Source organism: Ornithodoros turicata, chromosome 1 (genome assembly GCF_037126465.1).
Source record: "Ornithodoros turicata isolate Travis chromosome 1, ASM3712646v1, whole genome shotgun sequence".
Taxonomy (NCBI): Eukaryota; Metazoa; Arthropoda; class Arachnida; order Ixodida; family Argasidae; genus Ornithodoros; species Ornithodoros turicata.
In genome coordinates, this window is record NC_088201.1 from 159,998,865 (window position 1) to 160,021,425 (window position 22,561).

A 22,561-nucleotide genomic window follows, 5' to 3' on the forward strand; every position below is an offset into this window, starting at 1 on the left:
TTACGAAGCGCCCCGTTTCTTTTGTGGATCCATGCGGGGAGCCATAACGAACAACGAATACCCTTTTATCTCAGCCCTGTGATTGGACAGACACTATGTCACATGCTGCCTCCAAACTTCACCCTCCAACCCTGCCGCAGAGTCAAGGTGTCGTAGCATATTCATGTGACATAATGTTCCCTAGCAGAATGCATGCTGAAAAGTGAGGACATCTGCAACGTAACATTTTAGTCGTGCATATATTTTCCTAGAGATGCCGTAACCGCTATAGTGAGCATTAAGTTCTCAGAAACGATTTATAAACATAGACACGAGACAGAAAGTGAGAAAATAATCTGTTCATCTGAAAACGAGAATATGAACTGAATTTCTCATGCAGGGTGTTTCACGAAAAATGAGCCAGAGTTCTAAAAAAATGGTTCATCGGACACCAAAAAGACGGACTGTATAGTGTTACCAGTGGTGCGAGGAAACTCAGATTATTTTTCTTTTGTAATTAATTAGTTAATTAAGTGAAATTGATTAGTTCATTTTTTAATTATAATGATTGGAGCCAAAATGTCAATAAGAAACTTGTAGCGGGCGATAAAACAACACGAAACCTGTTCATTGGGCGAGAATCATGCCAGTGCAACTCTCAACTCGGAGGCCAAGGCCGTGGCAGCTTTTGTGGAAGGAGGGAAATGGCTGGCATGCACGCACAAGAATTGCAATAACAACGCCCGACATGCACAGGCACACTATATGAAACTCGGTATTGTTTCAAGGTTTGTTGCAGCGTACAGATACCGTGGAAAAACCCAAGTGCACGAGACACTCACACAACTGATATCCGGAGTTAAACGCTTCGAAGCCATCGTGTGACAATGAACCTATTCGTTCTCGTGGCTCTTACTATTTGCCTGGTTTCAGGTGAGTCACGCTATCATTATTTTATAGCTTTGGGAAGAATCGGATTTTTCGAATTCCGAATCGAATGCGTAGTTCTGTATTCCAACTTCGCATCGAAGTAATGTATCTTCCAAACCGAATGGATTCGAATCATACGGAAGCTCCACTTCTAAGCACAAAAGCGTCGGAATAGAGACATGGAACAAAGTGAGCGCTGCATCGCATGATGATCCGCTCGCATCTATTGTGTATGCACCCGAATATCCGTATGCTGTATTACATAACTGATTCGATTATATATCCATTCACTTCGTATACGCTTCGTCTTTTACGGCTACTATTCCCACATGTCTAGTTTTTTATCGGCCTCTCTCTCTCTCTCTCTCTAGGTAACAGTCTGCGAAGCTCTCTTAAAAATCACGTCAAAGAAGTGGTTGTAAAAGAAAGAACATTATTCCGTCAATAAAAAGATTACGCACGGTGTAGACGAAAGAGCAATTTTAATCTGTTACTTGCATCCCTCCGTTGGTGGTAACCAAGGTCGTAGTGAAGACTGAGAGGTGGCGGGTTCAAATCCTCCCACCCGGTTTGCTGTCCGAGGGTTTCCCTGGCTTTTCCGGCAAACTTTTCAGGCGAATGTCGGCACAGTTCCCCTTGAGGTCGGCCAGGTTGTTTCAGAAAACGCAAACGCTCAAGAAACGCCAAATGCAAAACGCTTCGTCTCACTTTTTTTTTTTCTTTCTAAGTGTGGTCCGACTTCGTTGTGACAACCCGTAGAGGGACGTGCGCTTCTCCAGGCGGCGCGCCGAACACTGTGGCGGCAGCACCACATGTGCGAGAATTTACACTGTCCGCTCCACTGATCTCTATGTATAAAGGCTGGATAGCGGATGGGTGAGGGTATCGCGGGAAAGGGTACGCCAACCGTCCGCCATATTGCGGTGCTCAAAAGAGCCATTGCAGCCCATTGGAATGCATGTAAGCTGTGACAAGTTTTGCTGTTTGTGAGCGCTTCCCTTGCTGCTTCGCTAATATTTTGCCACGGATCGCTGCAGAAATCCCTCGTGATTGGATTCCTTACGTTTTTTGTGTGAAATCTCGTCACATACATGTTATTTCCTGCCTATTTTGTACTCGTGTGAGGTCGTGTCGTTCCAATTTTGTACTTTGAACTTCGATAATGTGATTTGCTGGTTTTGTGTGCTGTTGTATTTGTTGTGCTACGTTTCCTTTGTCGTCTGTCAGCGTGTTGCTTCTCGTGTTTCTCCCATTTCCTTTCTGCTCGGGGGTGTGGAATGCCAGGGAATGTTAGATACATTTGTTTATGTAACCACCTTAATATGCATGGGTATAAACATCATGCTTTGCACAGGAAGTTTAGATATGTCTAGTTATGACACGGAATGCCGAACGGCACTAAAGCACTTCCAAAGGACTAGAATGATATTATGTGATATAAAGGCTACATGACGGTAAAAACATATCGACTAGAAATATGTGCACTGGGGAAGCAAATGGCGGTAAAGACAGTTCAAAATGACTAGAGGTAGAGTGAATAAGTCATAAAAAGGCTAAGTAGCAAGGTCTTGTGGTGAAAGCTCCAATATCAACGTATCACAAGTCCAGTTGCAACAGCAAGTTTGAAGTAGTCAACCAGGTAAGTGGGCAGAGTGCATTACTGGTTGTTGAATATGATCAACCTTGACAATTTCTTTCGCAGATGAGGCCTGGCTGTCACCTTCTCTGTACATTCCTTGGCAAGGTGGTACAGTCCAATACTGCTGTAGCACTGGGAAACTTCTTTGACCAGACGGATCACATTGTTTTCCTTTGGGCTGCATTCAAACATATATTGTCGCAAACTTAAGCAGGGAGAATAAAGAGTAGACATTCGAGGTTGAAAAATTATTTATTGTCTCTAAGTAAGTAAACATGCTGGAACGCACCAAAGAGACATGTGGCTGGTGTGTTTGTATGTCCCACTAATGCGAGTTTCTACGTTAGGCAAAATTTTCGTGCAATACTTTTTCCTTTATATGCTTTTACCCATCTTAGTACTGTCCTATCCAATATGATAGTGGCTTTTAACTGCATATGAATGCATAATTCAGAGTGTTTTCATATATTGGACTAGTTGCAGCTTTAAGGTGCACTTCATGCAGTACTGATTCCAATAATCAACCATCGCTTGAAACTCTTAACTAGGGAACATGATTCATAGAGGCTAGACTTTCATGCAAATACACACTTACAACCAGAGTTCGATGCAACTCATTACTGTAACCTAAGTTCCTTTTTTTGGTAACTTATAACTTAACTCTCTACTTTTGTGCCGTGATAACTTTCAGAGGAACTCATTTCTTTTTCAGGTAACTTTGCCAAAGTAACTTAAGCTAAGTTCCACGTTACTTTTAATTCGCTTTTCACTCACGTCCACTTCTTTTCTTGCTTTCTCTCCGGTTCTTCCATGGCATTTTATGTCATAAAACGTGATGTTCAGTCAATGACAGTATTCTGTTCAAGAAGTAAGAACCGCTGCTATTGAATGAAGCTGGACCATTGTGTGCCCACAGGGAATAAGATGCAAAGCGTTCGCATTGTTGGACATCAGCGAAAACTCAACGCAGGCAACTCAGGGTCGAACTCAACTGCTCACACGAGCTGCACCTGTGTAGTGTAGCTGCACTGCTATTTTGTGTCCGAAGTAACGTGGGAGTAACTCGTTCTTTTTCTTAAGTAACTCCGTAACTGCGAGTTACGTTTCAGGCTGAATAACTTCGTTGTTAACTTAGTCACATTTTTCACATGGTAACTTCGTAGGGAGTTCATTTTGACTGGTAACTTCTCGATCTATGCTTTCAACTGTGCATGCTTTTTGTACGCTGCATAAAGTAATATACTTTTGCCCCAGTGAATTTGTTGCGTGTTTTAAATGCATGCAAGTGAATTTCTAGAGGTGCATATTTTGAGCAAGATTAATGAATTTTTCGTGCATGTGTGTTCAACCAGCTTTTAGTGCATATAAATCCGGCCTCTACATATGACGTATGCATTATTACTTTCTTTAGGTGTTCTGGGAAGTCGAACTTGTTGGGCACAGCGTCAGGCCTCAGTCGAACGGTTTGCCCTGTTCTGTCGAAGCACCTGTCTTTAAAATGTTTGCTGCAGACCAGTGATGTCTTCGACGGCGTCCAGTCCTTTCGCCTGACATTCACCACACACTTTTTTAAATGTTGTGGGCGGCTGTGAGGGAACCTGCATTGTACAATTTATGCCATCAGTTACGGCAGGGATGACAAGGCTGATCCAAGCAAGCAATCGTCGATACCGTGAGAAACAAACTAAGCCGTAGATCCCACCTGACACGCCCACTTCAACGCCTGCTACGTGCCGAGACCATACCCGCGAACTGCAGGAAGTCTGGACTATCACAATGACTCTATCCAGATAACGTACCTGCTTAAAGTTTAACGTTTAGATCTTGAGACACGAGTCACAAAGTGCCGCACACATGCTTCAACAGCAACGTTTCGTCGCCCCGCTCGTGGACTAATAAATCACATTTATTAGTAAAACTAAGTTACTTACTTGTGAAATGTCGTCCCCGGTATCTTGCCAGTACGGGCAGTACACCCATAACCACAGCAGGCGGGCATGACACCGCAAAAATGCTACGCAAAGGCGCATGCAGATTATGCAGCTGAGTCGCGGACGGCAATGTTTTGAGCTTCGCAAGATGGCGGCGGTGACCGTACGGTTGCACCCTCAATCCGCTATCCAGACTATTACTATAGAGATCAGTGGTCCGCTCGCTCTCTATGTGTCCTTTTTCTTACTGCCGACTTCCCTGCCACTCAGGTAAAAGCAGATAAGGGAAGCAAACGAAATGTGGACGATTGTCCCGAACAAAACACGGCCGCTGCTCGTTTGGCGGCGTTCCTGTGCGGCTTCTTTCTCTCCTCCGAAACTTTACTGCACGGTCCCTATATAGCTATTGCTGCTTCCATTATTTGACCCCTCATTTTCTTTGTACCAATAGCGGATCGTCCCAATGCCTGCTACATGGCTCCTGCTAAAGGCCCGTGCAAGGCAAAAATCACGAGGTTCTACTTCAATCCAAGATCTCTGGATTGCCTGAAATTTATCTACGGAGGATGTGGGGGAAACGGCAATAATTTTGCCACATATCAAGCGTGCATGAAAACGTGTAAATGTAAGTCAATCTTACTGTGCTATAAAATGATAGCTTTTTTTCTTGTTGTTGTTAATTTTGTAATTGACTGGGCATCGTTCGTTTTCAGATTCTGCAGCTCCTTCTAGTAACATCACCTGACCTTGATCTTGTGTTTGGAGAACCTGATACGCATTCCGGTGACAGTCTCGTAACTTTTTCAGCTACAGATACAGGGTGTTTCACCTAAGGTGATAAAAAATGATAACTGGCGACGTACTCGCCGGAGGATTGTGGAACTTTGGGCAATTGCCTTCTGGGAACTTTTTCCGCTATTTAGGAAGGCTTTTGACACGTTTTTACTTGACGGAAATTTATTTGTTTCAATCGGACTTTGAAAATTCCCAAGTGAACCTCACTTTTTTACACAAATATGAAGTCCTCCACGGACAGCCAGAGACCCAACAAAAACTATGCACAGCATCGCAACAGAAATCGACTAAAAAATAATAAAGTTTCGCTTTTGGCCACGCCTGCTTGATTGTCGCAAAGAAGAGCGCACGGAAAATGCTGGGAGAGGAGGAAGTGTTCCCGCCTCTTGTTTTTCCTTTCGTACCTATGCGTTGACCTTGATGCTGGTGATAACCGTCTTATCAAAAAGAAATCTAAATAACCGTCTTATCACAAAGATCACGCCCGATTCTTTGCGAAAATCAAGCAGGCGGCGCTAAAGCGTAATTATTACTAATTTTTTTCGACTATTCCTGTCGCGATACCGTGCATAGTTTTGGTTGAGTCTGCGCTTATCCGTGGTGGACTTCATAGTTCTGTAAAAAAAGTGAGGTTCGCCACTCATAGCCACAGTTGCTTCGCGGCCATATCTAGCGGAATGTCATTCATGGGGCCTGTGTTTATTTTACCGTAATGTATACAAAGACAAAATAACAATTATTGTTCAGATGCTTACGTCATCAAAGAACAGAACGTCGTGCAGAAATATTAACTGCAAAAAAGAAAGCTATTGTGCTATTGTCTTTAAAAAAATATGACGCGTCACTGTGTGGATTGCGCGTCCCATAACCTTCGTTGTAATTGATTGTTATTGATTTTGTTTTTGTTTTTCTTTTGATCTACGTAAACTGATTCGATAAGGGCAACAGATTTTTTCCCAGCACCGCCCAATAACCTCCCGAAGAACTTGCAATATCTCCCAAGACATGGTTAAAAAAGGCCAGATAATCTAAAAAAAAAGAGCGAAAAAAAAAAAAAACAGCAGGCGGCTACGAGTGTCACACTGCGTCACAAAATTCAAACGCCCCTCCCCCTCATCATTGCGCGTCCTTGAAAGCGGTCCAGATGCTACAAGGCATGCGTCGGTCATTATCAATACCCGTTCGCGTGGCGCAGTGGTTAGCGTGCTGGCTGTGTCACGTCGAGGCTGGGACGTAACCGGGTTCGAATCTCGGTGCCGGCTGTACTGTCTGGGGTTTTCCCTGGGTTTTCCTGAGACGCTTTCAGACATATGTCGGCACAGTTCCCTTAGAAGATCAGAACATTCCCCAAGGGCGAGAGTCGTGACATTTCCCACCGCTTTGAGGCCGACAATGGCGAGCACTTTCCCCACCACCGGTCTGTATCAAGATGCACAAAGTAATGATTTGCCTTCCGGGATGCAGATGTCGTATCGCTAACAAATTTCCCTTCTGCTCAGCACTTCTGATTGCATCTGGATTCTTCTTTAGCTCCCAATAGGAATACACATGAAAAGTGTTGCTGAAATACTTTCATGGTCGTTTTGATTATATTACCTGTCTACCTTCTCGTTTCTCAAGCCCATTTGATGACCAGCTAATCTGCATACATGTCATTTCATTATTGTCATCATTGTCATTCATGCCATTGGATTATTATAAAGTGTTTTGGCTTGCGCGAGACACGTGCAAGGGCCCTCTCTTCGGTAACGCCGGTTTATCCCCCGACTTGCATCATCGTCACTTGCAACAGATAACTATCAGTGATGAGTGACAAAGGTTCGTGCCCTAGTCAAGCAGCTTTTTTGCTGCTTTTTGGCCACCCTCTGTTGTACAGGTTCCTACAGATGTTTCCAATAAAATGAAAATTAAATGAAAAAATGAAATGAAACGATGAATTTAGGAAAACGAGCACGTCAAGCTTAGCGGAATGAAGCAGCCAACGGAAGGCAACTCCTTCCATGACCAACGGATGGCAGCTCCCTTGAGCTAACGCTTTTTCGAGCGAGCTCGACACCCCTGCTTCATCCATTGTGCCTCGTTGTTGCTCTCGTAGGTGGTTCATCAGTGTGAGAAGGCGGTAAAAGGCGCTTCGAGATTCAAACGGAGGCCTCCTCTAAAGGTACGGTTTTCGTTGTCGGAACAGATAGGGTCCATACCGTAGCGCATGGCTACAGGGTACAGCGAGTTTAGTATCGCACAGGTGGCAGCTGTTAAAAGAAAACTGCTGTTGGGAGTCCGTAGGTTTGCGGTAGAGGTCAGTGGAGATGACCCCGTCGGTTAATGTCACCTGAACGTCGAGAAAGATAACTGTTACAGTGTAATATGAATGAGTAAATTTGATGGAAGGGTGAACTTGGTTGATGTCGTTAATAAATTCATTTAGGTCGTCCTCTGAATGCGGCCGTATCATGAAAATGGCATCAAGGAAGCGGTTGTAGAAGGTTGGCTTTTTCTCACGTTTGGACAAAAAAGTTTCTTCTAGGAATCCCATAAAAATGTTGGCGTAACTCGGCGCCATCTTGATGCCCATGGTCGTTCCGTTAACTTGTAAGTAGTGCTTGCCATCGAATTCAAAGTCATTGTTTTTGAAAATTAGATTGAGAAAAGTGGAAAGAACAATGGGGTCAAATGCATGGCCTGAGTATTTTTGGAATGCCTCCTCTGCTGCGAGGATACGGTCGTCGTGCGGGATGTTGGTGTAGAGAGAGGACACGTCTAGCGTAACTAATATGCTCGAAGGGGAAGGTTCACACTCCGTTTGTAATTCGAGAAAATGGGTTGTGTTCTTAAAGGTCAGATATGCAGATTTTGAAGTGCCGCAGAACTGAGCGATACTCGCGCTGTGTGTTCATTACCGAACACTGAATATGTGTGCAAAATATCTTGCTCCAACTGTTCGTAGTTTTTTAGAAAACAGTTTTTTTAGTTCCCACACCCGGCCGTCAGACCGTCGGTAAACCCTGCGCACGGGCGCACCGACGTCACTGCTCTCGGTTTATCTGTCTTTGGCTTGGGATGGACTCTTGGCTTGGCCGCTTGGCTTCTTTCGTTTCGTCCTTTGTGCATCGTACATAAGCGAACAGCTGGTATGTTGTTGCTAAGCCGGAAACAAAGCATGTGAATATTTTTTTGGCACGGCGTCGTTTGGAAAGTGCACTTCCTTGTTCTGACCTTGCCTTTTATGGGCTGGAGCGATATGATACGTAATATGCCACGGCGAAGTTGTCGAAGATACGACGGTTCTACGGTGTTAGAACAATTAATCGGAGCATTCAAGTGTTACCTATTATAAGCTGCCAGAAGTGCGAAGCTCTTGGCTGACAGTGGTGCCTGCTAATGTCCACTGCAAGGATTTCGTCCACGAACGTTATCATAGGTTACGCGCGTCTCCAGAGGCACTTTGGAATCTCGGCACGAAATCGTCTGATGAAAATCTCAGGTGCCCCACGCACAACGTTTTGAACGTGTCACGGAGGATCAAGGCAAAAAACGAGAGCAAAAAAGGTAAGTCGAGGTTCAGATATAAAAAATAGCAAGCTTAATGAATCGATTGTGCAGCTGTCCGACTGCGCTTACTCTGATATAACCACGATTAGCAACACAATAGTATTGATAATCTAACTTCTGAATTACCAGGTGCACGCTGAAGGCGGAAATGAAGCATGATCTGGCTTGTATCTGGTGCATGAAGAAATGGCTGACACGTTAGTTGCAGTCTACCTCCACCAATAGGTATGACAATGTGATGTTATAATTTGAGTATTCACCTATGTTCAACTTTTCATGTGCGGTCGCATGCAGACATCTTGACACCACTTTTAAATCTGCCCTCAAAGTTACAACCTGCGCTTTCAGGGTGGAAAACAAAGGTCGCCATCCAGATTAGCTGCTATCTCCCAGTTCAAGCACTTTTGCTGTCTGGACACTGGTTCCTGTGGACGGGGTGTTACAAGCTTCACTGTCTGATATAGAAGGTACGTTACATTAGTTCAGTTAATTTGTCTTTTGCACATTTTTGTTACTGTTAGCTGGATTACTGTTGGACATACAATCCTTTGGCACACCGAAGCTGATGTCGCCTCTGATAACGTTTTAGAATTTTCAGTGTCATCAACGTCCATTGAGGAAGGTGCCTTTACTATCCGTGAACCTTTAATTGAAGAATAGCCCAGAATTCATGTTAACATTGTCTACTCTTATTAATTCACTGTCTGTGTTCTGAGAGCTTAGAAAAATCGAAACTATTTATTTTTCACAACTTCACACTGGGTGGTACTGGCTTGACATGTAAGCTAAAATACCTGGATTCTACAATAATTGTGTTGAACTTGGTGCATTACCGTGGGCAACGCCACATTCACTACATTTTTACTGGGTCCGGTGCACAAATACTGTGTGCATACTGCATACATACATAGTGTTCGATAGGCAAAAATACCTGAGCAGTGCTGTGTAGTCTTTTTACCCAAAGTCCATACTCTTACTGCAAAGTCACAGTACGTAGAACAGCAATGTGCAGGTATGCTGCGATAGAGATTCACAACAGAAAGAAGACTGTTGAGAGCATCTAAATTTTAATGAGACGAGACGTTCGTGCACAAGGCTGCTCTTGTTAATGTCTAACATGAAGTTACAAAATCCCAGAATATATAAAACATGTTGTAATGTAGAGAGCGAGGGTTGGTACAGACATAAAAATAATTATACGATCATATATAATAAAATAAAAGGGGGTACAACTCCCCCCTCAACTCGACTCGACAACTCAATAACTCTACTTATTCTCTACCTTACAACATGTCATATATTCTGGAATTTTGTAACTTGATGTTAGACCTGAAGAAGCACAGCCTTCTGTGCGAAAGTCTTCTTTCTGTTGTGCACAATCATTATACAGTAAATACGAATATCCATTTCTTGTCATTAAATGCTTTTTCTTTTTTTTTTTTTCTGCAGTGATGAGCATCCATAAGGACACATGTCAGAAAGGGAGTCTCTTCGGGATGACAAACCCTCATCACCTCATGAGGATACAATGGTTGCCGAATGGTTCTCAAGCACATCGAAACTTCAACAAATAATTCATGAAAAAGCCAGTCAGTGCTAGCACCAGGAATTGAACGTGGACCGTCCTGCTACCAGTCAGAGATGTTACATTTCAGGCGTTCATTGACTTTTGGTGAATTACTTGTTGACTTTGTCCCAAGGTGGAGCTCGCCACAGCTCATTTGCTTATCTGTTAATGTTGTGGCGTGTGTTGCGTTTTTCTCTTTATGTGTTCCAGACTCAGAACGGTTAATTTGGATCAGGTCAGGTACGTTTCATTTAGACATGAAAAACATAAAGTGGTGTTTCTCAACACAACTTAGCAGTGGCCTTCATGCATTACTGCTACGGCCATTAAGCGTGAATGGAAAGCTGCACATTAAGCATGATGTAAAACCCCCAAGACTAGGGAACACGAAGGGACAGACACAGACACGTCCCTTTGTGTTCCCTAGTCTCGGGGGTTTTACATATGCATCATCTTCACCAGCTCGCTTGCTTCCTAGCCATTTTTTCTGCATATTATGTTCACTATACTTTTATCGTGTGCTATATAATCTTGTTCAAGTTCTGTGAAACGACGTGTAATGCTATAAAAAAAATCAGTACACTGCTTATGTGGGTTGAATGGTAGCGCATGAATGCAGGAAGGAAACTGTCATGTTATGGCAAGTGCTTACGTATTGTACATTTAACTACTAATTTTATTGGTTAGCTTTTGCCGGCGTATCATGTCAAGCCATGTTATATTAATCTGGAATATGTTCTTCTTAGTAGCCAGAGCAGCTTTTACACAGTGAGAACACAACCCATGTGTGTTTGTCTTTTCCACCGCAGCCCTTGGGTTTCCTCCCTGATGGCTACACATGTCAGGGATAGGTTTCAGAACCGGTAGTTCCCGCCAAGTGTGAATTGCTTTTCAGGGGATCATCTCGCTGGCAGATGAACCATATGGTTTAAATTATTTGCAGGACAGGAATTGCGTAGCTTCACACAAATAGTACTACTACGACGTAAGAGTGGTTTCAAATCTAGCTTTTTTGTGTTCCTGACATTCTCGCACAAGATGTAGTATCCACTATGATCCTTTATATGGGGGGTATGTACAGTGCAATCAACAGATGCTATTTACAAATCTGTGTTTTCTACTGTGTTGAAATGGGGTAGTTTGTATCTGAGAGCCATAGTGAAACACAGGCAGCCAAGGACAGACTTTTGATGCCCTCGAGAAACATGGCAACACATTGCAGGAACTCTGGATGCTGCCTAAATTTCCAGAACACACAGCTCAAGGCAGCGGTTAAATAACAAATGGTTTGAGAAATCCAAGACAGTTGCATGTGTCAGCAGTCCACTCTTGGATTAGCTTCTCTCCGAGATACGTTATCTCAAAGGGAACGCACGGGCACACTCAGAATGATACTAGGGCTGCCTGTAAAATAGAATGAGGAGAGTGGGAGATATATATAACCTTTTTTCTTGTCTGTTATTCTATTGGTTAAATTGTCATTTGCTTAACAGCATATATGTGTATATTCCAGAGTCTGCTAATAAATATATCAGTTTAGAGCTAGCAGTCGCACTGTAGATGTCTCATCCTGCCCTTGGCTGCTTGTGTTTCACTTTGTCCATGCTTGCTATTGCAAAAACAGAAAACGAAAAAGACAATAGAAAAACACGAAAAGAACGACCTAAAAAGCTGCCTGTTCTAGTGCTCACATGGAGGCAATGCAATGAGGTAACACGTTCCATTCATGAACTGTGCATAGTAGTACATATCACAACGGCGACCGATTATTCAGATTTTTCTTGAAGTACTTTTTTTTTTAGCTTTGTTTGCACAGTCTATTATTGGAGCTTTATGTGATTCCCCACTTGAGATACTTTAAGATTGCTGATGCTGTGTAGTTTGTTAATTTTGAAACTGTGCTGTGCTGAGGTACAAAAATCTAATTGTCATATCTACATTTGAGCACATAGGAATAATTTGTAAGTACTTTCCTTGTTGACATTAATATTTGCACCAGGTCACAACATTGTTGATTGATGGAAAATGTAAATAAATATATTTATTTGCTTGCCAAACAATGCACAAATGTCTTCTTTTCTAGTGAGATATTCCCTGTTTACCAGACATAAATGCGGAAAAGTTAAAGGTGCACAATGATGGTAGAGTCTAGCGTTGCTTTTTGCCACTTCACATATATTCACTGTTAATCGTGTGCACATGTAGGAATAGGAAGGTAGAGCACGTGCTTAAAACATTTCGTATGCAGCCACACATATGGTTCAGAAGATTAATTAGATGATGTCCAAGCATATGTAATTGCACTTTATGTGCAATGGGTATGCTAACGGATTGCTTCCATGAAGCCTTTTCATTTATTTTTATAAATTTTATTTTTTATTTCATATAAATTTTATATTACTTATTGTATACTTATTTTTTTATAAATCTTATAACTAAAAAAATCAAGTTACGCGGACCCTGTAGGAGTACCCTTTGCAAATGGTTTGGTAACGTGTCTCTAACTGTAAAGGTAAGCGGCAATCGAGAATGCTGCAGACGAGGTTGCAACTTACGTATTGCTTATCATGTCCTACATACAAAGCGATTTGTACAATAATTCCTGAGCACGGAATTAATTCCAAGGCTGGCCAGTGATGTCACCCAGGACGACAAGTCACATAATTGCCTCTACACTTTTACACCCCATGGGCTGCATTGTGAATTGAAAGAGCACTCTACAGAAGGATAAGGTGCACCTGATTTCTAGGATTTATGCTATGCCCTAACTCTTCAGACACCACATTTCTAAAAACACAATTTCTAAGAGGCAATATGTGTTCTGGTACTTCTTTTGCGTCTGTATAATGTGCAACCACATGGCTACTGGAGCTTTCGTGTGCATGTTTTTGTGCGACGGTGCTCATTAAAAACAATATACAGATGTTAGACATAAAATGCAGTAGTTTGTAGTGTGCCACACAACGCAGCGTGACATGGGAGTGTGTGATTCAAAAAAAGCTTCTGGAAAATGCACAGAATCTCACAAAAAGTTTAAAATGTGATTTGTATTTCGTTTTACGTCTCTCATGGTTACATGCCAAAACTTGCGCCATAGCAGTATGCGGTTTCTCAAATACATAGCACATTTTTTTCCTGCAGGAATAAAACGCTGTCGGCATTTTCTTGCTAACACGGCTGTCGAAACGTCAGTCTCTACAATGGGCAAGTGCTGTAAAGGGGCTAACGCAGACGCGACTTGATACAAATTGTACGTGCTCACAAAACACAAACGACGAATTCCAGTCACAACATCGCACAGAGGTTGGTTCGCGAATGAGTTCGCAGCTGCTGCACTGTTTACTTATCGCGGAACGGTAGAACCCGGCTGTCCGCCATCTTCAAGCACAGATACGTGAAGCCGTGAGAAGCCGTAGCTGAAATCCACTGACAAGTACAAAGGCGCGTACACGTCACAATGCCCGTTCGGGTGCATCTACGTCATAAAAATGTCTGCGCCCATGTGTGTTTCGGAATGAATTATCTATTTTTTTGACATGGTACTGTACCGAACTGAGAGAATGAAGGTGCATTTTGGGGAGAGCTGGATGTGGGCTTTCAGAATATCACAACCGTTTCGACTATTTGGGATATCGGCATAGCTGACCTTTAATGTAAGAAGGCAGTTGCGGCGGTATATCCTTCAGTAGGTAGTCAACAAAGTTAGAGAGTTTCTCTGTAGCAGTCCCATTGCATGACACTATTGGGCGGCCTGGGTTTCCGGGTTTGTGAATTTTTGGAAGCATGTAGAACCTGCCTTGTCTGGTACCCTTAGGAAGCAAGTAATCGTATACGGTGCCGTCTATGATTTTCTTAGCTTTAAGATCTTTTAAGTGCTTAACAATATCGGCGGTAGTTTGCGCAGTAGGATCAACATCGAGGGCTTTGTAAAATTCTGTCCAAGCTAGGCGTAGGCCTTCCTCTATATAGTCTTTCTTGTCGATTACTACAATTGCACCGCCTTTATCTATATATATATATATAGTAAGGATCAGAGGTGGAGACAGTGCTTCTACAGGACAAAATAAAAAAGGGGGACTTTATTAAAAACTAAGGGGGGTATTTGACGTTTCCACAGCGGCGCTGTCTTCTACAGGAGCTCCTCTTGAAGACAGCGCCGCTGTCGAAACGTCGAATATACCCCGACGGGAGGAATCACGTGCTACGTAACCTTCTGGCGACATCTGCGCAAACGTTGACTGCCTGCGTACGCTGACGATGGCCCAATAAGGCCGAAACAGCTGTCCAGTACTGGCGTGGCGACGTTTGAGCACTTACAAACGTATGCTATGCGTGCAGCCAAAGAGCTCTGACTATTTTTTTACAATATACTTCACTGGCTTTGCACTGGGCTTTAAGTCGTAAGTTAGCTCACCATGACGGGAGGAATCACGGGCTACGTAACCTTCTGGCGACATCTGCGCAAACGTTGACTGCCTGCGTACGCTGACGATGGCCCAATAAGGCCGAAACAGCTGTCCAGTACTGGCGTGGCGACGTTTGAGCACTTACAAACGTATGCTATGCGTGCAGCCAAAGAGCTCTGACTATTTTTTTACAATATACTTCACTGGCTTTGCACTGGGCTTTAAGTCGTAAGTTAGCTCACCATGACGGGAGGAATCACGGGCTACGTAACCTTCTGGCGACATCTGCGCAAACGTTGACTGCCTGAGTACGCTGACGATGGCCCAATAAGGCCGAAACAGCTGTCCAGTACTGGCGTGGCGACGTTTGAGCACTTACAAACGTATGCTATGCGTGCAGCCAAAGAGCTCTGACTATTTTTTTACAATATACTTCACTGGCTTTGCACTGGGCTTTAAGTCGTGAGTTAGCTCACCATGACGGGAGGAATCACGGGCTACGTAACCTTCTGGTGACATCTGCGCAAACGTTGACTGCCTGCGTACGCTGACGATGGCCCAATAAGGCCGAAACAGCTGTCCAGTACTGGCGTGGCGACGTTTGAGCACTTACAAACGTATGCTATGCGTGCAGCCAAAGAGCTCTGACTATTTTTTTACAATATACTTCACTGGCTTTGCACTGGGCTTTAAGTCGTGAGTTAGCTCACCATGACGGGAGGAATCACGGGCTACGTAACCTTCTGGCGACATCTGCGCAAACGTTGACTGCCTGCGTACGCTGACGATGGCCCAATAAGGCCGAAACAGCTGTCCAGTACTGGCGTGGCGACGTTTGAGCACTTACAAACGTATGCTATGCGTGCAGCCAAAGAGCTCTGACTATTTTTTTACAATATACTTCACTGGCTTTGCACTGGGCTTTAAGTCGTGAGTTAGCTCACCATGACGGGAGGAATCACGGGCTACGTAACCTTCTGGCGACGTCTGCGCAAACGTTGACTGCCTGCGTACGCTGACGATGGCCCAATAAGGCCGAAACAGCTGTCCAGTACTGGCGTGGCGACGTTTGAGCACTTACAAACGTATGCTATGCGTGCAGCCAAAGAGCTCTGACTATTTTTTTACAATATACTTCACTGGCTTTGCACTGGGCTTTAAGTCGTGAGTTAGCTCACCATGACGGGAGGAATCACGGGCTACGTAACCTTCTGGCGACATCTGCGCAAACGTTGACTGCCTGCGTACGCTGACGATGGCCCAATAAGGCCGAAACAGCTGTCCAGTACTGGCGTGGCGACGTTTGAGCACTTACAAACGTATGCTATGCGTGCAGCCAAAGAGGTCTGACTATTTTTTTACAATATGCTTCACTGGCTTTGCACTGGGCTTTAAGTCGTGAGTTAGCTCACCATGACGGGAGGAATCACGGGCTACGTAACCTTCTGGCGACATCTGCGCAAACGTTGACTGCCTGCGTACGCTGACGATGGCCCAATAAGGCCGAAACATCTGTCCAGTACTGGCGTGGCGACGTTTGAGAACTTACAAACGTATGCTATGCGTGCAGCCAAAGAGCTCTGACTATTTTTTTTACAATATACTTCACTGGCTTTGCACTGGGCTTTAAGTCGTGAGTTAGCTCACCATGACGGGAGGAATCACGGGCTACGTAACCTTCTGGCGACAGCTGCGCAAACGTTGACTGCCTGCGTACGCTGACGATGGCCAAATAAGGCCGAAACAGCTGTCCAGTACTGGCGTGGCGACGTTTGAGCACATACAAACGTATGCTATGCGTGCAGCCAAAGAGCTCTGACTATTTTTTTCAGGGTGTCGAACCGAACCCGAACCCGAACCGAAAACCGTACCCGAACCGTTATTTTTGCCGGAACCGAACCCGAACCCGAACCGCAATTTTCATGACACTGTTGAACCCGAACCGGAGCAGAACCGTAAAAAATAATAGCGGTAACCGGTTTGCAACCAAACGGTTCGGACATAAAAGAGGTCAGCATTAGAGTTCCTCTCTATCCCCGAACGAAGACACATTGGTATCATGATCACGCGCCTATATCATGGATTTCAGAAATTTTCACCTAGCAGTGAGACGACGACGTATAATAAGTATACTTTCAGCGTCTTTTTAACATGTTGAAGCGCAGTTGTCCTTGTGAGCGCCGCGGCTAGCGCCCCACGCACGCGGTGCGGAGACAAGGTGACACGCGGACGAATGAAACAGGAATGGAGTAGGTCAGTTATGTAGCTCTACAGTACGAATATGTGATCAAATAAGCGCCCAAGATTTCCGTTTACACGTGAGCAGTACAAATTAAACACGTCAGAAACACGAGAAGTGGAGAAGGAGCGTGCGCAGAACGGTGCCTGTTTGATTGGTCGTGGTCTGAAAAGTAAATGTGGTTCTGCTTATTCGTAGTGCAGTTGTGTCGTGACACATTGACTTTGTGTTGTGGATTAACTAGTACACTGCTGTGAGCTCGGACAGAGTAACGCTGGCAGGCTTATTTTCGACATGCTTCAGTACGGTTTCAGATCGATTCACGCTGCGAAGGCAGTGTGCCGGCAAGTACTGTCGTCTATGTTACGTTGTCCATCTCATTAGGCTTTCTTTAAGTGTATCTTGCTGTCACTTAGCGTGTGAAAAAAGATTTTGGGAACAGAAAGTAGTAGGACTACACCGCTTCAACAGCGTGGACTCTATTTGCAATAAGTGTTCATCGATTTCTCATTTCTCTCGCTAAAGGGCTACCTCACCGCTAGAGACGTCAATGCAGACAACAGCAGTAAGCTATTAGCCACGCATTTCCTGATAAAAGCAGCTTTATGGAACATATAAAACGGAAGCGTTGAACCGGTTCGCGAACCGGTTCGGGGCTGCGAAGCGGTTTGCGAACCGGTTCGATTCTTGGCGTGGCCGAACCGGAACTGAACCGGAACGAAATCAAAACAACGCGAACCCGAACCCGAACCGAACCCGTATTTTTTGTGGTTCGACACCCTGATTTTTTTACAATATACTTCACTGGCTTTGCACTGGGCTTTAAGTCGTGAGTTAGCTCACCATGACGGGAGGAATCACGGGCTACGTAACCTTCTGGCGACATCTGCGCAAACGTTGACTGCCTGCGTACGCTGACGATGGCCCAATAAGGCCGAAACAGCTGTCCAGTACTGGCGTGGCGACGTTTGAGCACTTACAAACGTATGCCATGCGTGCAGCCAAAGAGCTCCAGCAAATGTTTTCTGCAAATTATATATATACAGGGTGCCCCAGAAAACGTGTAATTGAATTTTAATAAAAGAACTCTGCCCCATCGAGTCATGCGGTCAACGGCATTTGTTCTTACTAGGCTTTTGCCACCTCCTGATGTGCATGCCATGTAACCTAAGTTTAATCATGTAAATTTTTGCGAACTGAACTCGGAAATTTGCCAAGTAAAGGTCACTTTTATACACCACCAATGTGAAATCGTGCCGAATTCCCGCTTTCAACGTAGACACCGAAAACTACAAAGAACTACACGGTCCAGACGCCAAACAACGCCGTCTCGATGGGATGGTGGCATGGGACTCAGGAAGTCCTTGCCTCTCAAGTCAGCAATAGACAAGTTTTGCTTGCTCCCCAGTGGGCAACTTGGCCTCTACTCCGCATCACGAAGGTAACCGAGTGCGTTGAGGTAACGTTCAAGGTGACGCGGACAGAGAAGGGGCGAAATAGGTGAGGAAGTGTTTCTCTGGGCGTGCGTAGTTCGCTCGCATTAAGTAGCCGCTGAAACACCAGTTTTGTTCGACTCCCGTCTGGAGATCACGTGGACTATTCGACGGCCAATTTTACAGCGACAGCTTTTCAGGGCTCAATTTCGTGAAGATCCTGCCCGTACGTCGCATCGCCGAAACTGCTGGCGCGAAATAAAGCGAAGGAAGGGGAAAAAGGCGGGTGATGCAGATTGGTCGTTTCGGAGAGTCATCTCGGCTGCGACCACTGATCTCGATCGTAAAAGGCTGGATCGCGGATGGGGAGCGCGAGCGTGCGGCAACCGGCCGCCATCTTACTGTACCCAAAACAGTCGCCGCAGCGATCATGGCAACTTCTTGCAATTACGGTCGTATCAACCGTACCGGCAGGAATACGCGGCCTAAATTTCTACAGGTGAGTCATTCTTTATCAAGGAATAAATAGGCATCCATTCTGTACATTTATTTGACAATTTGAAGTTTTTTTTTTGCCCAAAACCAGCACTGGATGCAAGTTGTTTGGATGCAAGCAGATGGCTCTTCCGAGGTTCCATCGAACACACGTGCATATTGCCCAGCGGTAAATGCAGTTTGAGTGCATAATATGGTAGAGAGAACATGTTACACTACACTGGTAGCGTTGTCATCAATATATGTGCGAGCACTCGAGCGCTTTTCTGCATGCATAGGTAGCACGGTACACGGTGTTCTCTACGGAAGCAAGTGCACAGTCATTTCTTTGAATTACCTTCGCGCATAAGTTCAGTATTACGTCGTAATGAGACCAAGATTGTCACCCTTTTCATGTATTGGTATTGCTTTGTGCCTTGGTTTGATTTGTGACAAAGAATCCTACATAACGGTGGTGTGGTGCCACTTGGATAGCGCCTTTGTGTCTGAGCTATGTCGTCAGCTTGTTGCGATAATAATAATTTGTAGCGTGTCGTGTTATTTGTAGCAGTTTTTAAGGCAAAAGTGGTCTCTCAATACAGGTTTCCTCATGGGGGCTACCCAGAGGATCGTCTGTGCAGTGTGATGTGATCGAGTTTACAGATAAGTATCATGTTCCCCATCCACGTGTTTCTACTTTACGGGAAGGAACCACCTCAGCGCACGCACTGTGGTTAGCCACTCTCAATTTTGCACATTTCAATGTTCACATTATGAAACACACCTTACACACCTTAGGCTCCTTCACCCGGCATTATTGTTTGGTGATGAAGCTATAATTCTTTTAAGAAGCGTTTTTAAATTTTTAATTTTTTAAAAGATATCGGGATTGTAAACCCGGTTTTAAACTGATGTTTTAAACATTTGTTCAATGCATTTATTAAACAACATATTTATTTTTAGCTACTTGCATCCTAACCAATGTTCTGACGTATTATGACCTTTGTTGTCGATGCACCATAAAAATTGGAATAATCATCATCAATACAGGTTCTTTCACAGCTGCCTCGACATACTCAATAAATTGGTGCAGATCCCGTGCAGTGCCCACAAACTTTGCTTACCACAGCACCTCCAAAAAGTAAAAGCATATGTGTCATGGGATTTTTAAAGGTATTCACAGTATATACTACCCTGTATTAACTGTTGTAGATCTAACCCGCCTCTACAGTACACTCTCAGAAATTAAAACGTGTCAGGGAACTGTGATCATTGTTTCAGATAATAGGCATGCACATATGCTATAAGAAGAACATTATTTCTTGAGAATGGATTTCTCTGGCTAGTGATGTTGTTTACATCTACTGTTGATCACATTCATTTATCACATATTATATTCTTATATATTATTCTTATATATATATATATATATATTATATTATCACATATTTCATCACATTCAATTGAAAGTTCGGCATATATGAGAAAAAAAGAGGGCAGTTGCTATTCATTGCTCATTCCAACCTAAAATTGAGTGCTACAAATTTAGAGAGTGTACCTGTACATTGTCATTCCTGAAATATATATTGTCATTGCAGGGAGGTCAAAAAACAATAAACGTAGTCTTTTGTGACCTCCCAGCATGTTCATTGTATCTTGAAACGCGTAAGTGCAAGAAATAAATGTTGAACTTGAAAAATGTATATTCTCTTTACTTATCATCACTGGTCTTCCTTACAAAGGCAAATCGTGTTACACCGTTTTGTTTACGTTTCACATGATTCAGTTGATATAATTTCACAGACAGGGTACACCAGGGCCAAAATCACAACTGTTTCAAGCTCCAAATCGTCCTGTTGCAATTTGCAGACCATACGTGTGTAGTGCAAAAGAGCCCTCGCACATCAAAATGTAAAATGGGAGTCACAGTAAATGCAAAGTGGTTTCTATGAGAGGCTTCGAGGCTGAAGAAAACTGTGCGATCTGCGGAAGGTGTCATAGAAGATCTTCGCAAACCGTGTCTAGTCTCACGGCGGTGCTACGACGCTCCCTTTTAGATGACGATGATAAAGATTGGAGTTTCAGATGTGCAGCTACATTTTGTGGAGCGTGCTCCACATACACACACGACAAAATCAGCACTGGATGGCAGGCCCCCGTCCCTAGGCAGCTTTGCTCACGCTGCAGTTCTATTCAGCAAAAGCATGTGAGTACGCCAGAAGGACATTCAATCAGGCTCAACCGCGCCTGCAAATAATCAGAACAAATGAAGGAAGAATCAAACAAAAATAGAAGAGCTGTACTTCAAAAAGAGATAAGACTTGTGTCTCAAGGAGGTGTTACCACTTTCTAAGTAACTTGAATAAGGTTACATATCACTACCTGATTAACTGTCCTAACGAGCGTGATCTAATTGCGTGAAGTAATTATTTGGGCTGCTTCGGTGTCCATATTTGCGAGGCATTACGTCGAAAACACCACTGTCGTTCACTAAAAAGATTCCTTCTCCGGTGATGGTTGATATAAATCATACTAAACGCATACACCTATCTAAAACAACGGCTGTGATTCTACGGAACGATCTCTTTCTGCCATGCCAGTATATCTTTTGCAGGACCATTCTTTCTGGAACAATTTTTGTCCAGAACGCAGCACGGGAGATTATATACATGATTGTTGTTAATCTCACATCGTTTCTTATTGAAATGTTGGCTGTGAAACGTGCTCTAGCACAATCCCCAGCGCTGCATTGCAGTGACGGTCTAAGTTTCGGAATACAAAACATAACGTAATTAAGAATCGAACGGCAGGACACCTGTGAAACACTGTTAGGATACATCAGTGTACTGGCACCTTACAAAATTGTGTGACGACTGATGACAAACAACGATCTACGCTTGCAGCGCAATAAGTACTCGTAATCTCTGTTGCCTCCCATTGTTTTCTATTGGCACACACATCGCTTTAGGGCCCACCAACATGGCGGCCCGATTGCGTGCCTCTCCCCCACGAGCCCCTCTCCCATGCGCGATCCAGCCTTTATACATAGAGATCAGTGGCTGCGACGCTGGCGTCACGTGCTCCAGAGGAAAAGTGGCACGTTCACATGTCAGCGCATGTGAAGAATTCCGCGGCGCGTGTACCGGCTTCCCGTCGCCCGAAGCAGCAGTGGAGACGGTACCGAACAGCGACATCATGGGCCGTCCTAGGGAGTACATGTACCGAAGAAAATCTTGCTGCGAACCACAATCAACAGAGCGAACCATGCACTAGGGACAAGTGTGGTCCAATAAACAGCTCTGTCGTTGTTGTTGATTTCATACCACTATAACTTGTAGCATATCTGCCTAGTCTTTTGTCTTTTTCCTGGCAAACTGTCAAGGTCAGATCTCCCAGTCACTCGTGACAGGCTATACCTGGAACGCGCTCCCTGATATAGCAGTGCTTCAAGTGCGCAGAGGAATTCTATGAATATCGTTTCGTTTCTTCGTAATCGATTTCGTCAGTCACTGCGTGCTGGCCAGAAATTTGAAACACGTGTATCGAAACTACGTTCCTATTGTTGCTTATCACGACTACAAGGACGGCGACACTTGAAAGCACATAACACTGATATGAG

At 44.1% G+C, this 22,561-nt stretch overlaps 1 long non-coding RNA gene across 1 annotated transcript; it reads left to right on the forward strand.

Annotated features, from left to right (window-relative positions):
• Nucleotides 1–7,470: 7,470 nt before the first annotated feature.
• On the forward strand, nucleotides 7,471–10,297 carry LOC135378714 (uncharacterized). The gene is made up of 3 exons (XR_010418550.1): nucleotides 7,471–9,048; nucleotides 9,118–9,290; nucleotides 10,273–10,297. It is a non-coding gene; the product is annotated as an uncharacterized LOC135378714 (long non-coding RNA).
• Nucleotides 10,298–22,561: the final 12,264 nt, after the last annotated feature.